This window comes from Podarcis pityusensis (assembly GCF_964106645.2).
Source record: "Podarcis pityusensis genome assembly, chromosome: 9".
NCBI classification, from domain to species: Eukaryota; Metazoa; Chordata; class Lepidosauria; order Squamata; family Lacertidae; genus Podarcis; species Podarcis pityusensis.
In genome coordinates, this window is record NC_138034.1 from 46,235,893 (window position 1) to 46,252,506 (window position 16,614).

Genomic DNA, 16,614 nt, shown 5'->3' on the forward strand with positions numbered 1-16,614 from the left:
ACCAGATGTGGCTGCAAACCAAACAACAGACAAAGAGACATGCATGGATAAATATTGGCAACAACTTTATTGAGTAACAGACATAGCTGGGGTTGGCATGCAATAGGGTCAGGATCTGTTGACCGAAGGACTTCCTCCCAACATGCCTGCTGGAGCATCCAATGGGAGTTATCCAGCTTCAAGAACCTAGCATGGTACAAAAACATGTGACTAGGACCACTGGTGGCCTGAGGTGGCTACTGGCCAACCCAGCCCACTTGAACTAGGGCCAGGGACAGTTCACCTCTCAGGCCCCTTAAGGGTGTCCCCCTTTAGACTTGGAACCTACCCAATGCCATTTCCTTCTCAAGGTCTTGCGATACCATTGGCTAAGCCAGTTCCTTGTGCTTTGACACACACCTGTCCCAAAGCTCTGGCTTGGCTCACTCCCCACTGGGCAAGTGAAAAGGGAAGAGAGCTGTCTGTTATGCAGTTCACTAAGTGCTGCTCACATCACAAAGGATATGCTCCCTTGTCATTTCTTGTACTGGGTTTCACAGTGCTTCCCACAAAGACACACAGATCTTTTCCAAATCGATACAATCATGTGTTCGGCAAATGACGACAAAAAGGACACTCCTTGAACAGTTAATATTTAAACTTTGCTTAGAAACAGGAAAGTAATATTTCAGTACTTCTTGCTCTACTTTTCAATGCTTCTTTCTTTTCTACTTTTGACAGTTTCTCCTACAGTTCAGGAAGATGGGGGAGATTAAAAGAGCCCATCCCGTCAAGCCATTTAACGTAAGTTGAAAACCATCGTATTTACCAACAATATCTTCTGCAGTCTTTTTGTGTGCTTGACAGGAAATGCTTGGAATAGCTATTGCCTTGCAAACTTTTTCATATCTGCCCTGTCCTAGGGAGAGAACAGCAATTTCTCACTTGCGTTAGTATGACAAGATGGAACTAACATCTACAAGTGATATCAGCATAAATGATCATCAGCACTTGCTGTGCATCTATCTCCTACAATATGCACTTCCCAACGCATTTTAAGATACATTGGTAATTGTGGAAGAAAGTGAGGCTGTCTACAGCTGGCTCTCTGCTTCAGATAAGAACATGTCCCCAATCTTTATTTATAAGTTGTGTAAAAAAAAAAAAACAGACAGAAAGACAGAAGTCTCTCGGTTCTTTAGCTTGTAATAGAGATGTCACTGTTTTGTTTGCAGTAACTCCACAGCCACTGAATGTTTACTGACACTGATCCATAAAAGATGCCCACAAGAATACTACATATCAACCTGTTCCCTCATATTTTAATATAAGTGGTGCCTACATACAAGCCACATTCCTTGACCTGGATCTGTTTTTCTCCAAACTAAAGATGGGGTAGGGTGGGGTAGGTGTCCTAGGCATTTTCTTCGTGTTATTCCATGCTGTGTGCGAGGACCAATTTTGGGGTTTTACCCTCTGGGTAAAATCATGTAATGTCATGCCATCTGCACTGTGTAAAGCATTCTTTGGAAGAGTCCTTCAGAATCTATACATTTGTCTCCCACTCTTTCCTCAAAAGCTTGATAATGGTGGACATCAAGCATAGCTAACATTTTTGGCATAACACCCACATTTACTCTTGGCTAATTCTCCAAAGGTCACATGCCAGCAATGGGCATGGCTAAAAGTTTATGTTTCTACCCTACACCCTTGTATGCATGCACACACATGCACATACCCACATCCTTAGTTGATGCATGCAAGCAAATCAGCTGAGGAGGGGAAATTACTGCTTCCTCCCTGCACATCAAATGATTGAACTGATGACAGGAGGCATGTTTGCAATCCTCATCAGGGCTAGGTTGAGAGGGTTGAACCACTCCAACACATACACACCCACACTGTACCTATGTACATTCATTCATTCATTCATTCATTCATTCATTCATTCTGCTACCATCAACACTGTTGTGCTCTTTTAGTTCTTACTTGAGGTCTTGGAGAATGAGGTAGTAGTGTCTTCACTGACTGGGTACTTAATTCAAGCAACATTACAACTTATACTGGATTATATTAACACTTGAATTCTGTCGTGTTTGTGCTGAATTCCTATGCTTTATGACAAAGAGTTTGTAGGAAGTCTGACTGAGGAATGCCAGAAAGTGTTCTTAACTGGAGGTTAGAGAAACATCTTAACATCTGGCAGGGACCCATTATGCTGCATTGGCTGCTTCTGCTGCTCTTTTGGAATGTTGTCAGTGGGCAGATTGTGCAACTGTCTCTGTGGGTGTTATCTATAGTTTAATCAGTATTTGCCTTGAATACTTCTACCCTGGGTTTTAGGTAGACATCACCAAATGGGTCCCATAAAAATCACTTAAAACAATGATGATCACTGGAAATATGACAGTGGGGAAACTGAGCAGGAGCAAAAACATCAGTAAGATGAAAACATCAGTCAACTCTGAAAATACTGTTACATGCACCCCAGTCTCTGAGCCATGACAAACTTCAAGGCTACTAGTGCTTTTCTTGGGTTTGGTTTCGTTAGAATGAAGGTTACTAGATATCTTGTTTTTTAATATAGGGCTTTCTTTACATATATATATATATATATATATATATATATATATATATAACCTGAGCATAAAATGAAAGGGCTCGCAGCATTACCAGCCCAACAGATCTTGGTCCCCCATTATGTTTCCAAGACTCTCCTTCCCAATGTTCGCTCTGCAGGCTCCATAGTTCAGTGGTAAAAAGCCCTAGGTTCAATCCTCAGCATCTCCTGGTAGTTACCCTGTCTAAAATCCTGGAAAGCTGCTACCAGTCAGTGTAGACAATATTGAGCTAGATAGACCAATTTGTCTCATTTGTATAAAGCAGCTTCCTGTGTTCCTCCTGTGACACCTGATAATTTACCGCTCTTTTCGCACTGTATTCCACCACTCCTCTTCAAAGCAGGTTTCCTGGCTTTAAGCCTAATTACTGCCTACATGTACTGAAAGTATTTTCCTGGGGAGAGCCAACATATGATGGGCTGTCAAGGAACAATAGCTAGCAGCATGTGAAAAACATGCTGGTGTGGAACCACCATCATTTCTACAGCATTTTCAACACAGAGAAAATAAAGTGAACAGCACTTGGCTCCTGGCTTTGCTAGACAATACAATCCTCAAAGCAGCACTCTGTCGAAAACACAGTTTATCACATTAGGCTGGTTCTTACATCCACACTCATCACTGGATGATTTCAGCATCCAGTAATCATAGTAATGACTTGATTGTGATCTTAGTATATCAAACAACACATAGAAAAAAAGACAATGTATTTAGCGGGAATCAGCTCCCACATGTACAGTAGCTATGAATCAGCACACAAACAAGTTATCAAGAGATGCATGTGTACATATATGAAATGGCCCGTTTGTTTTCTCACCTTGTCTTTCAGGATTAGTGCAGCTTTGGAGCACTGAAAAACAAGATTACCTGGAGGATGGAATATCTCTGCAATATTCAGCTGCCATGAGAGTGCTGATTTAGATCAATTAAACTACAAAACCTGTACACACTTATATGGAACTCATAGGAACTTACTTCTTATTAGAGATGTAGAAGGTTGTGCTCTTAGTCATACTAGAATTCAGTGTAAAACCAGCTCAGATTGTAGTTTGGGATGAAATAAGAAATTATAGTGAGATAACTTTAAAACAATTCAGCATTTTAAAACAATTGTAAATATATCTTGTAACAACCATGAAATCCTATTTTTTCTTTATTGCATTTCTAAATCTTCACAGGTGTTTGGGTTTGTAGCCACAGCGCCATGAGCAGAGGGATTGCCAGAGGGCAATTGAACTTGTTTGCCCCTCTCCCGGATCATTGTAGGGCCAAATCCTATGCCAGGCTATTAAGGAGAAAGAGAAGACTAGTTATCATTTTCCATATTTCTATCACTCTACCTCTTCCAGTCAAAGAATGAACTTTTGTCTCCCCCCATGCAGAGCAAGCAGGCTGGGTGAGAATGTGGGAGGAGAGAACAGGCCTTCTGTTCCCTTTTAGCAGTCTCCATGACAGGAATGGGGAATCTTTGACCTGCTGGATGCTGTTTGACTTCCACTTCCATCAACCCCAGCTAGCATGGCGGGGGTGAAGGGAGGTAACGCCTAACAACTTCTGATGGGGCACAGGTTCCTTATCCCTGTGTTATCCTCCCTCTATACATGAACACGGTCCTCATGGTTGCCTGGATCAAACCATTTAAAAATATGTTCGGTTCATTTTCAAAATGGTTGAAACTAACACTTGCTTCAAAATACAGAAGTATATCGTGTCACAGGCAAGTTCAGACTAAGCATATGCTGAACATCAACTAGAGGGGAAAAGACACCATTTTAGGTTCTGGTAAATGGTTTTTCATGGGAAAGCATAACACATGGTTGTGACATCAGATATATCTGACCATGATAGGCATGGGCAGCACATTTCATTAGGGTGTGCACCAAAAGAAATTTGTTTTAAAGGTGAACATTTTTTTTAATACGTGTTCATCCTCATGCTCAGTTCTAAAGGACCTTTATTTTACTAAGCTAAAACTTAGCTTTTAAAAAATTAACAGCTGGATGTTATTTACAAAATAAAAACTTAAAAAATGAGGCACAAAATACTTTTCTTTCTTTCTTTTTACTGTAATGATAACCAGACTTTTACAAAGATAAAGTCCATTTTCATGATCTCTATCTTTAACCCAAGTTGACCAAAACAGATTAAGGCTTCTTCATCTTCCCTCCTCCTTCCTTACTGCCAGCACAGAAGCCAATCACACACACCCTTCTAGAAACAGATGCAGGCAGGAGCTGCAGATCCATTCCATCCTTTTTATTCTGCCTGCATCTCTCTCTGCGTCTCTGTCTGTCCGTCTGTCTTTCTCTCTCCCTCTCTCTTCTTCCTTCCTCTTCCCTTCCAATGGTATTGACAGCTAAGGGAGTCAAGTTGCCCCTCTATACTCTCTCCTCTTCACCATGATCCCCATTATTTAAAAACACTAGGGTGTGCCTGAATACACCTGGCACACCCTGTGTACATGCCTTTGGTACCCACCTATCTGCAGTAGGGGCAGTCTTGGATGCAGTCATTCAGTGCAGAAGGTTCCTATAAGATCCACAGTGCCTGGGCGCAGTCTCACAGATCCCCTGTCTGTCCATGTCGTAGGTATGATGGATTTGTAGCCTGTGCATAGACACAAGATCAAGCAATGTGCTTTTGCCAAATCTGGCAGCACAGCACACTGATGCATTTTGTGCTGTTATCAGTTATCAGGAGCACAGGTTGTTCCCATGTGGCCACGCTCTTAGAACATTTTGGGTTTTCTCAGTACGCACAATGAACTCCCTCTTTTAACTTTCTGCTTGTTCCTTTACAGCTTCTTCTTTGTGCTTTTTCCTCTATAGCATTTTAATGCATTAAATATAATAATAAAGGAGGCTCAAAAAAGAAATGAAACTCCAATATGACAATATAATTAAATTACTTTAGTATCCCGCTTATCTTCTGGTTTTCAGATCTGTGAGTTAAATACGGCACCAATTCAATTTCCTTAAACACTTGACAGGACCTATTTTCTCTGAGATTTCTTCCTAACAGGCTTTCAGTCACATTAAGTGCTCAGAAAGTGTACTGAAGTTGTATTTTATCACATAGCCCTAATTGAGCTGTCTGGACTAAAGTAGCTGAATGTTACAGAAATGTTTATTATACAAACCCACTTCATCTGAAGCTAGAAAAAGAACATTTTTGTAATTTATCCCTGCAAAGGGCTAGGAAAAAGGCCTTTAATCACCTTTCTCATTTCCGTGAATTATGTTTACACCTCCGTGAATCTGGTTTTGTTCCAACCAATAGACAAGAGATACCTCCAACATTTCATGGCTGACTCTCATTATGCTGGTTGGCCCTTGTTTCAGATCAAGAAATATGTCTTAATTCCATATCATAGGCAGTAAAACCAACCATGTCTCTTTTATTTACAACCGGTTTCTATTCCGGTCGCTATGACTGGAGCCAAATTATGATCTTGGTGCTAATGAAATGTGCCTGACTATAACCCTCTAATTTCATCTCCATTTCACCTCACGCTCTTTTTTGTGACTTATTTATCTCTTTTAAAGCCCCAGTTCAAATCCTCTTGGCACCAGTAGTATCAATTGCTCTCTTTGCAACAAATTGGCCTTGGGGGGACAATGTTAGCTTCTTTTGCAGCTGGCTTCAAGCTGACTTCAAACTAGAAAAGTTAAATAATCAAGCCAGGACCACCCCTCATCCTGCATCTCTCTATTATTCCAACTAATGTGCCTGCCAGAGGTGTCAGGGAGTACCTGGCAAAACAGCAGCAATCCCTAATGCCTTGGAATAATAATGGGGTGTGTCCATTCGAAACCATAGGAGGGAAGTGGTGGTAACACTTCCTGATCTTAGTACGGCACCTGAATAAACATTTTGAAATGTCAACGGTATATTCAGGCATGTGACCCTTATAGTAGTCCTTAAGGAAGTCCCTGGAACAAAGAGGCTTGAGAATAAAGAGATTTCTGTGTTGAGGATGTCTCAAAACAATGTTCTTCCATAAGCTCCTTCCTACTCCATTAACATGAGAGTTAAAGTGATACTCTATGTTATGAGAGACAGAGACTTTCTAAACAGTTTTTCCCAACCTTTCCCCCATTTATGTATCTGCAGTACAGAGCCTGTTCATTCAAGAAGATCCTGGGCTGTGTTCTGATGGGCACATTTGGTTCAAGCAGAGATCTGTTTGGGTATCATCATTGCCCTGGACTGAGGTTGCATCCTGGAACACATACTATGCCCCTGTTGTTTTAAAAACTCTTGCAGCACCATATGGATGCAACATCACAAATTAGAAAGTGATCAGTGCAATCAGTAAGAAGCATCCTTGTTTAGTTAGCAAGACCCCTTTCTGCTTTCTATATACTTCCTTCCTTTCATGAACTACTCCTCCTCTTGTACTCAACTCAACTTGTCTTGTTTCACCTCCTTCTCCCAACTGCTGTCTCATTAAAATTCAGCATCCACACTAGACTTGCACTTTGATTGACTGACTGAATCCCCCCCCCCTCCGTCCACACTTGGCAGGCATTTAATAGTAATTAAAGATTTCTCAAATCCGTTCAAAGGGTACTCAGATAATCAACAGGCAATGACTTTGATTGATAGTCACTGTCAGGAATGCAAGAAGATGAGACCTTTGAACAAATTCCCTTGAAGAAGCCTTTCTTGTGGTGAAAATATGCTCTGGACTGAAACACAGAGACAAATTTTCCCCATATGCCAACGATGCCAAAAAGAAGGACAGACTAGGGAAGATTTGCTGCAGCCTTCAAAATTTCTTTATGATCCCATTTCGCCCTGGGGTGTCTCTCCTTTTCTGTGTTAGCCTTGGCTCCTTAGTGGTATGACATTTCAACTAGATATCCACAGCAATAAAACTAGCACTGAAGCAGCCTTGGCTGCTTAGGAATTAAGACAGAAAGTGAATCCTGTGGGTTTTAAAATAATGAGAAGAGATGGCAAAACCAACAGCAGTGGTAAAAGGGCAAGAACAGTTAAAGAGTCTCCATGGGTCATCTTCGGAAAACATATTATTTCTGTATACATTCTCTTGATTTAGTGCCTGCTACATAAGGGCCGTACTACCACGAAAACTAATAAATCATTGCTCGGGATGACAGTTTTAGCACCTGTGCTTTATCATACAGCGGGGAACCTTGTAAATTACCCAGAGAAGCAACTGGTGGCCATACAGCATGTCTGGGAGAATCATTCAACACCCATCCTGGCACACAGATTAACTTCATTCCATTGTCAGTAGCATATAAAACAAAACAAAAAATGACAGGGAGATGTACCCTCATCCCCCCATTCTCCTATTAGTGCATAGGGCCAAATTCTGGCCCGTATACTCACTCAGCATCAATCCTGTTTGTGTGGTGGAAAAGTGGGGGTGTTGTAGGGGCCACCTTCACTATTCACATGTTATCCTAGGCCTCCAAAGATACTGCTGTATGCAAATAGGCCCTTCCTTGGACTGGCCCATATGCTGTAAAATCCTCCTCCTACAATAGCATAATGAAGATGGCTGGCATATAATATTGACAGGCACCAACATTATTCACACATACGTTTCACAGCTGAAAATGTGCTACCACACAAAATGTGCTTCCTAGCAAATGGATGCTAGGAAGCAGCAATTGTCAACAGGGCTATTCTGCCTCAAGCATTGCTTCCTCTACATGACTGCATCTCTAGGGCCACTGTGCAAGGAGGATCTTCCAGTAAATAAACCGGACCATTTTTTGATGGGTGGGAAATTGTATGAACTGGGCCTAGGTGTGGAATTTATACGTTACTTAGGGCCACAGGGCAGGTGAAATAAATGCCAAGTTCTTCACCATGAAAATAGTAACAATAATTGCCTATCTACTCAGTATAGTCCTTTAACACTTAGGCTTCAGTAACTGGGATGACTTCTAAATGAAACTGGTTCATCTTTGGCAGTATATTATGGCAGGGGGGAAACCATCCATGTCATTCCTTGTTAAATGGACGATGCTTAGACACCCTGGATTTTCACACTATATTGAAATAACTGGATCTTATTCCAAAACGTGTATACAGGCCACTGTCATCCGTACTGTAGCTGCCTTGTGCTGCTGTGCAGTTTTCAAATAGTATTTAAGGATCCCTGTTATTAGAAGCATGGCATTGAATTATGCAAACTGTCGCTCCAACCAAAAGAAATTTAGAAATACAGGTTTGCAAAGAGAGAAGAACTATATACAGTTCCAGAGACCTGTCAATGGGGCCAAATTAATGCAGGCATAATGGGTTTTTTCCTCAAGGGGGTAGATGTGTGCCACTCCTTAGTTCAAGCACATGAGAAGCTGTGTACACCTTCAGTCAGTGATGGATACATAAAGCCTAGCATTGCGTGTCAATAGCTGTCAAGTCGAATTGAAAGTCTGTGGATTGCATCAAATGTTGTGATAATGGAAGGTAGCATAATCTGGAACCTTGTGTGAGCAGCGGTAGATTCCTTTACCTGAGTTCAGGTGATTCCTCCTCCCCACTCCAGTCCATAAGACAGAGCCTGAAACATCTGGTGAGTCTCCCCAACCCCAGAAGCAGGGGTTGTCTGAAGATACAAGGGTCTGCATCAGGGAGGAAGGGAAGGGGGCAATTGATTGCTTAAACTACCTTACACTTGCGCAAAGATAGATACAAGCTCAAACTTGTCACTTGTTTGCAGGGAAAAGCAATTTAATAGAAATGTGGAAAATTGGAATGTGCATTTGCAAATACGGAAGATATGTATAAATGAGTTTCAGCAGACAGAATCTAATAGAAATTGGTTATTATCCAAAGAGAATGAAGATTGTGTTACAGGCTTGAGTGTAAGAAGAACAACTCATAAAAAGATTGTTCATCCTTATTTCAGACTCAGTATTTTCTTCTCGCTTAAAAAAAAGTTAAACTTTTTCATCTTGTTACAATCTTTGTGGCAGGAATGCGGTTCAGAAGATTAGTGCTTCAGCTTTCTGAAAATTGCAAGTAATTTCAAGAGAAGCCAGAACACTTTCATTTTGGAGCATTTTAGTGCCCTATAGTTTAATTGGCAGACCATTCTATGTGCTTTCACGCTTTCTGCTCGCTGCTAGACTCGCTAAATTGTTGGTCACAGGTGAACTAGAGAGCCAAACGCAGGCTTGTTGAGAGAACTGGTGCTCGTAACATTATCTAACACAATCTTGCTACGCTATCCTCACAAGACATATTCCAGGTGCATATATTCAAGAAACGAGAGCTTAAAGGCCAACTACTCCAGATGCAATATTATTTTCCTTACGTATTTTCCCATATAATAAAAAAGTTTTTAAAGGAGATCACCGCACCCTTACCAGACAAGTGTTCATGTTCCTATCATTAGGAACCCTTAGTTAATATTTTACAATTGAGCAACCTTTCTGCGTAGGGGAGGGAACTTAGCACAGGCTCTGCATGCAGAAAGTTCTATGTTCAATCCCCAACAGCTCTAGTTAGAGCTAAGAAAGACACCTGCTTAATACTCTTGAGAGCTTCTGCCAGGACTTAACCAGATGGGTTAATTGTGTAGCTCCATATAAGGCAGCTTCTACATAAGGACATAAGATGAGCCTGATGGGTCAGGCCAATCACCCATCTCGCCTAACATCCTGTTCTCACAGTGGCCAATCAGGAAACCTGCAAGCTGGACAGGAGCACAACAACACTTGACCCACCTGCTGTTCCCAGCAACAGGTATTCAGAGACATCCTGCCTCTAGCAACCATGGATGGCCTTGTCCTCCATGAATGTGCCTTCCTGGTTTTTTGAAGCCTTTCTAGTTGGTAGCCATTACTGCCACCTATGGGAGTTCCATAGCTTAAACATGTGCTGCATGAAAAAGCAAAGCAATGCATGCATGAACCATGGCTAATGAGCTCTGTCCGGCTTGGTGGGTCAGAGGTTTTGTAGGCCTGCCTTAATCTCATGCCTCATTAGCAATGCTTGGCCGTTTGCAGGAAAGCCTTCAAGAGTTATGTTCTATTTGAAGAGTTCTCTTCTTTCCTAATTCTTTCTTTTTTCTTTTTCTTTAAAAACAACCCCAGTCATGCACAAGCTTATACCTAGAACAAACTTAGTTGGTCTCGAAGGTGCTATTGGACTATTTTTCCATTTTTTATTTCAACTGCATCAGACCAACACGGCTACCTACCTGAGTCTTGATTTGAGTTAGGATTAGGAATAATGCAGCATTTCCTATTTTGTATGCTAAGCCCTTTGTCATCATTCCTCTTCACTTCTTTATCTGTATTTCTCTTTTTAAAAAACAATTCACACACCTGCATGGCCTTCCATGGCGCCTTCATTATACACCTTTAGGCGCCAGGCAAAAACATTGCTTTTAACCAGGCTTTGGTTGACCTGATCAACATCCCATACCCTTTTAAAATGTGGCTCTTTGGGGGGGGGGGGTATTATTGGATTATTGCTTTCATTTTTATTTTATATACTGTGATCTTTTTATATGAACCGCCCTGAGACCTCCAGATATAGGGCAGTATAATAATAATAATAATAATAATAATAATAATAATAATAATAATACTGTGCCCTCATAGGTGTGCTTTTTGAATACCTGAAGAGGGCTTGTGAAATGCAAAGATGAAGAGGTATACATTTTTGGGCCTGTCGAAAGCATTTGGAAATCTAAGGAATTGTTGTGGGTACCACAAAATACCTATTTTAAGCTTGATGCTTAAATTCCGTCTCCCCCCCCCCCAAAAAAAAAACAACCAGGCAAAGCACCACAGACACACACCTGGAAACAACACGAACAAAAATGCAGGTGACACCTCACCCAAATATGCAACACCTTCCCCCAAAAAAACAATTTAAAATGTCAAACCCTTCTCTTTAGAAAATTGAAAGGGACAAGTAATCATGGTAGATTTCTGGGTGCACCGTGCCATGTTGGGTACCCCAGGATTTATGTATCAGGTTCATAGTTGTACCTATGTATAGATCCTAACAGTAAGCCACATTGAGCCAAAATTGGCTAAAATGTGAGTAGAAATATAATAATAGAAGCAAGCCCAACATCTGTCTTCTTAGAAGCCTTAAGCACTGCCCTCTGAAAATGTCATCTATTTAAACTGAAACTTTTAAAAAAAACAAAAACAAAAACAAAAACAAAACCTCACACACCATGTTGCTAACTTGAAAACCATCATGGACAGAAGCTGTACTGATTCCTCCCAATGAGCATATTGACAAACAAGTTCAGCACTGAAAGCAACAGTTACAGTTTGGCAATGAGGGTCCCCCCCCCCACCATTTTAATAATATTGCCATTGGCATTCCCAGGTGATACGGTGGCTGTTATTCAAGGTGCCGCATCCATAACTCATGTCTGCCAGACTGTTATTGTATGTACACTTTGGAATAAAGGAGCCTCGCCGGCTGTCTAATATGATCTCCTTTGCAATCTGTTATTAGAACATGCATTTCCCATCTCGTTAATCACACCTTTATGGGTAGTGAAGACATTAGAAGAAGAAAAGAGAGGGAGAGAGGGAGGGGATTTCAAGATCATGATGAAAGCAGTTGAAAATAAAAACAGGGAAGAACCACAGACAGACAATGACAGAAAGCTATAAGCACACATTTTTTACTAAACATTTGTGCTAATGGGAGGGGGGGGATAAGAGACGTTTCCCATCCAATTGCTGCCCAACGATTAGAAGCAATTATGTTAAAAAAATTTGGACATAGCACAGTACAATTAAAACCCAGCCGATAAATATATCACACATTCCCCATCCTACCCCTTTATCCATACTATCTTTTGGAACCAGGAAAGTCTGATGCATTTAGTCAGAGTCATCATGACTTTTGCACGGCATCATTAATCTCTTTGCTTGTTTATGAGCTCTGGGCTTTGGCTGCTTATGTGTACTTTGCTGCCACCACCAGGATACTGTGGTTTATTTTTTGGTGGGGGTGGCGGCGGCAGAAATGAGTACAGTACAAGACTACATACAACTGCACTGGGCGCATTAGAGACAACCCTTTTCCCTTGACATACGTTTACATGCAAAAGAGCAACAGCCATTGAGATGAAAACAGTTCACAGATGCAGAAGCTGCAGGCTGCTTGTTAAGCTAGGGGGGGAAATGGTACTTTTACAATAATAGGCTATAATTTTACTCAATTCATTATGGTGGGAATTCAATAAAAATATTTACAGCACACATGCATACCACATGATTAACGCTGATGCAGTAAACACCAAGGGGATGAATAGAGACTAAATTGTCATTATTAAGAGCTTTGCTGAACGTTCTTTTGTCTTTAAGTACAAATGGCTTAAAGGACTGAAGGAGCATTGCTAAAAGCACAGCACACTCACCACCAGTAGTGGAAAGTGCAATCAAAGAGCCTCAATCCTTGGCAATATTTAACAAACACGGGTAAGCACAATATTTTTTTTGTTGTGGACCCTTCAGTTCAAGTAGCATCTAACAGGGCCAGGGGGAGAGGAGTAATGTGGATTTTATCACAAACTTTGCAACAAAACACCAACTGTATGCCCGTTGCACTTTTTATCACATTGCGAAATATGCTGGTAGTGAATATTGGTCCATTGGAGTGAATGGGGCACTGCCCCACCTATCTCAGACTGCCTTTAGTCAGCTCTCACCTACCTGCCTTCTTTCTTACAACTAGCCCAGCACTGACTGCCAGTTTCGTCATCCTTAGGCTGTGTACACACTCCTTCATGCATGCTAAAAGGAGGTATAGGAATCCCTGAATAAACAATTGATACATCTGGGATACCACAATCTGGTTTTTTATCTATCCATAGCTTTGAAAGTAAGAGACCCTGGTCGATTCCCTTTCCCTTTAGATTACTAGGGGCATGTCACTGTATCCTCTCAATCCAATCAAATCTTTCTGAAGTTCTTGAGCATGAGGCATCACTAATTTAAACTCTGGGACCTGACCTGTGTGTGTTCGTGGAAGGAGGCTGTCCTGAAGCAGAAGAGAACACCATGTTGCCTCCCAGGAGGACTGCATGTATGTGTCTATGTGGCTGCATGTTATGCAGAAAGATAAATACTCATCTTTTTAATGCATTGCATTTTTAAATTTGGTTCGCATTACATGGAAATTTACATTTATGTGCATAAATGTTATACTGATTAAAGAGGCCTTATACCTTCAAAATGAAGGTGAGGGGAATTATTACAAGCACATAAGATTGGGAGCCCATTTTACACCCTGAGTAGCAGCTCACTCTGCCGAGTGCTCTTTTAGGAATCACTTCACCAACAATATTTGTGAATGCCATTGTGAGAATTTGGTCTTACTGCATGATCAATTTTCCTTTCATCTGTCACATCCTGCAACTTTTGCTTCATAATCTTATAGGAAAATAATTCCAATTTGGCTGTTGCCTGCAGAGATACTGAACAGTTTCTTTCAAGGTATCTCCCTTTGAAATGTAAATATTGGTTATTTCTCACATTTCCAGAACTGAGCCAATCAAGCTGCCCACTCAAAAATACTTCTTGGCTGAAAGTGCTTCAAAATATATTTATAGTCAACAGTTTTAAGATTTGTCAGAGATTCTAATTTTCTGCCTGGTTTCAGTTATCCTTCTCACGGTAGTCTCAACAAAGTCTTTATTATTCTGTGTGATGACATTCTACAATATTTTCAAGTATTCTGTGCAAGTAGAAAGTGGCGTTAGACATCCCTGCTCTAAAAGACAAGGAGATGGGGCCTGCAACAAAATGGTGCAGTGCAGGGTGCTGCTTTTCAAGATTCCAGCAAAATTTCATTTCCCCCTCTTCAGTCAGTCAGCTTTTTGTACCAAGTGCGCACAGTCCTCATTACTCTGTTCTGCGAGTTCTCCCTGTTGACATTTCCCCCCTATTTTTTGTACGTCTGCAAATCTGGGATTCTTGCCCCCCACTCCCTGCCATGCCTCATCATACATCTATTTTGAGTGGATGCCTCCATTTTTCCAATGTCATTCAAAACTCTAGGCTCTCCACATCAGGCGAGCTAGGTCTGCAACATGTCAGCTTGGTTTTTCCAATGCTGTGGACGGACAATACACTGAGTGCTTCAAGACATTGTGGGAAATGAAAATACCAGCTCCTAGTCAGCTGTGAAGTACTTCTGCTATTGACAAGCAAGCACAGGCCTCCCTCATCAATGTACTCCCCTGAAACCTGGAGTTGGGCCCACCTCAGACTATTACGCTCACCATGAAACCAACTAGTACACAAGGAAGCTTTTTCTGGGTTTTTAAGACACAACATTGCAACACATCCAAGTAGGTTCTAAACATCTTTTGCCATTGTTTTCCACAAGGAACTTTGAGCATGGTAGTTCTGTGACTGTGTCAAGAATCTTCTGTTAGAAAGCGCCATCTCTTCCCTGGATTACATTTCCTAGGATCCCTTGAGAAAAAGGCATGGCAATTAAAGCATCTCAAAGCTTAAGCAAAGCCTGGCTTCTCTCTCACTAGCCATAATGTGCACTATAGGCAAGGTTAAAAAAATAAGCAACTATTCTGCTCTAATCTTCAGTTGTATATATAATCTTAGTCTCACTGATAGGAAATGATTCAGTATTCTATTATATTCAGTGACATGATTTATAGGGATTCTCTCTCTTCAACTTTTCTAACTTGCTGCATGTGCACTAGTTATGAAAACAATTCAGTGGGTGATTTCCAACCAAGTCATGCTCAGGGTAGGCTCACTGACATTAATTGGAAGCCTATTAGGTCTACTTTGAGTATGAATAACATTGGCTCTCATTTAAAGTTTTGCAGTGCTTCAATTTATATTCTTCTATGGGCTTTTTTAAACCTTTGTTTATGGGGGAATATTGGGTTCAATTAAACAGAATTCAGTGGCTTCAATGCCTGGGCTTGTGTTGAATTCATGGAATGTGAACAAGAGTTTTGTCATTAGGAGATTTTTGACCAGGATTGTTGCCTCACTGGAGTGATTTATTGCATTGCTCTTCAACTGGTGGGTTGAGACCCACTAGTGGGTCGCAGCCTCATTCAAGGTAGTTCGCATCAGGAGCGCTACTACTTTGCATTCACTTGGTAAAAGATTAAGAAATTGGTTCCCAAATGCATGCTTGGGTTAAAATTGAGTCCTAGGTCTGAAAACATTGCCAGACAAAATGTCTTTCTTTTCTTTTTCTTTTCTTTTTTGCCAAAAACCTACCAAAGAGCACAGGTGAGAAATGGTACCAATCAATATTTTTTCAAACATAAATGACTGGGGTATATATTTTCCAAATGAGGCTCATGTGTTTAAAATAATACGAGAGGAATGTGCCATACCTCTGTTGCTGAATACACCAAAAAGAAGGAAAATCTGAATCCATAGCATTCCACTGAACTAGGTATATGATTTTAGAACAGGTTTTAAAAATTATTTCATAACTCTGTGTACGTGTGTGTTCATGTGTGCACATGTCCGCATGAATGTGTAACTCATGAAGCAAAAAGCTTAAAATGAAACCATGAAGTTAAGAAGAAACATATTAAAGGAAAAGCTTAGCTCGTATTTAGCAGTGCCAAAACTAGTTCACTTTATACAGATTCAGTTATCTCAACAACTTAAAGCTTAAATGATTAAGGAAATAAGTTGTATTTAGGAAGGTACATATTAAGAGAAAATGCCATACTCACAGTTGACCATGTTAAAATATACAAAAAATTGTAATGAGCCCATGCTTAGGAAAGAGCATTGTTCGACTTAATGTAAGTAATGAACCTTTCATGTGAAATGATGTAGTGTCACAACTCATTTGCATCCCACTTAAAGTGTAATTAGGTTTCCCTGACAGCATGGCTTATGGCTGAAAGAGCAGACCTGGCTGCTAAATTAATCCAGAATCCTTCTAGTTAATAACACTCTGCAAAGCAAACTTTGCACACTTTAAAGTTCCTGAAATCACACTTTACATGACAAATTAAAAAGGGATGCTAGTGAAGGCTTAAGGGATG

The 16,614-nt window shown here is 40.7% G+C and overlaps 1 long non-coding RNA gene across 1 annotated transcript; it reads left to right on the plus strand.

Moving 5' to 3' along the window:
- The first annotated feature begins 526 nt into the window (after positions 1–526).
- On the plus strand, positions 527–3,543 carry LOC308485707. The gene is made up of 3 exons (XR_013990694.1): positions 527–626; positions 721–783; positions 3,430–3,543. It is a non-coding gene; the product is annotated as an uncharacterized lncRNA (long non-coding RNA).
- The last annotated feature ends 13,071 nt before the right edge of the window (positions 3,544–16,614 follow it).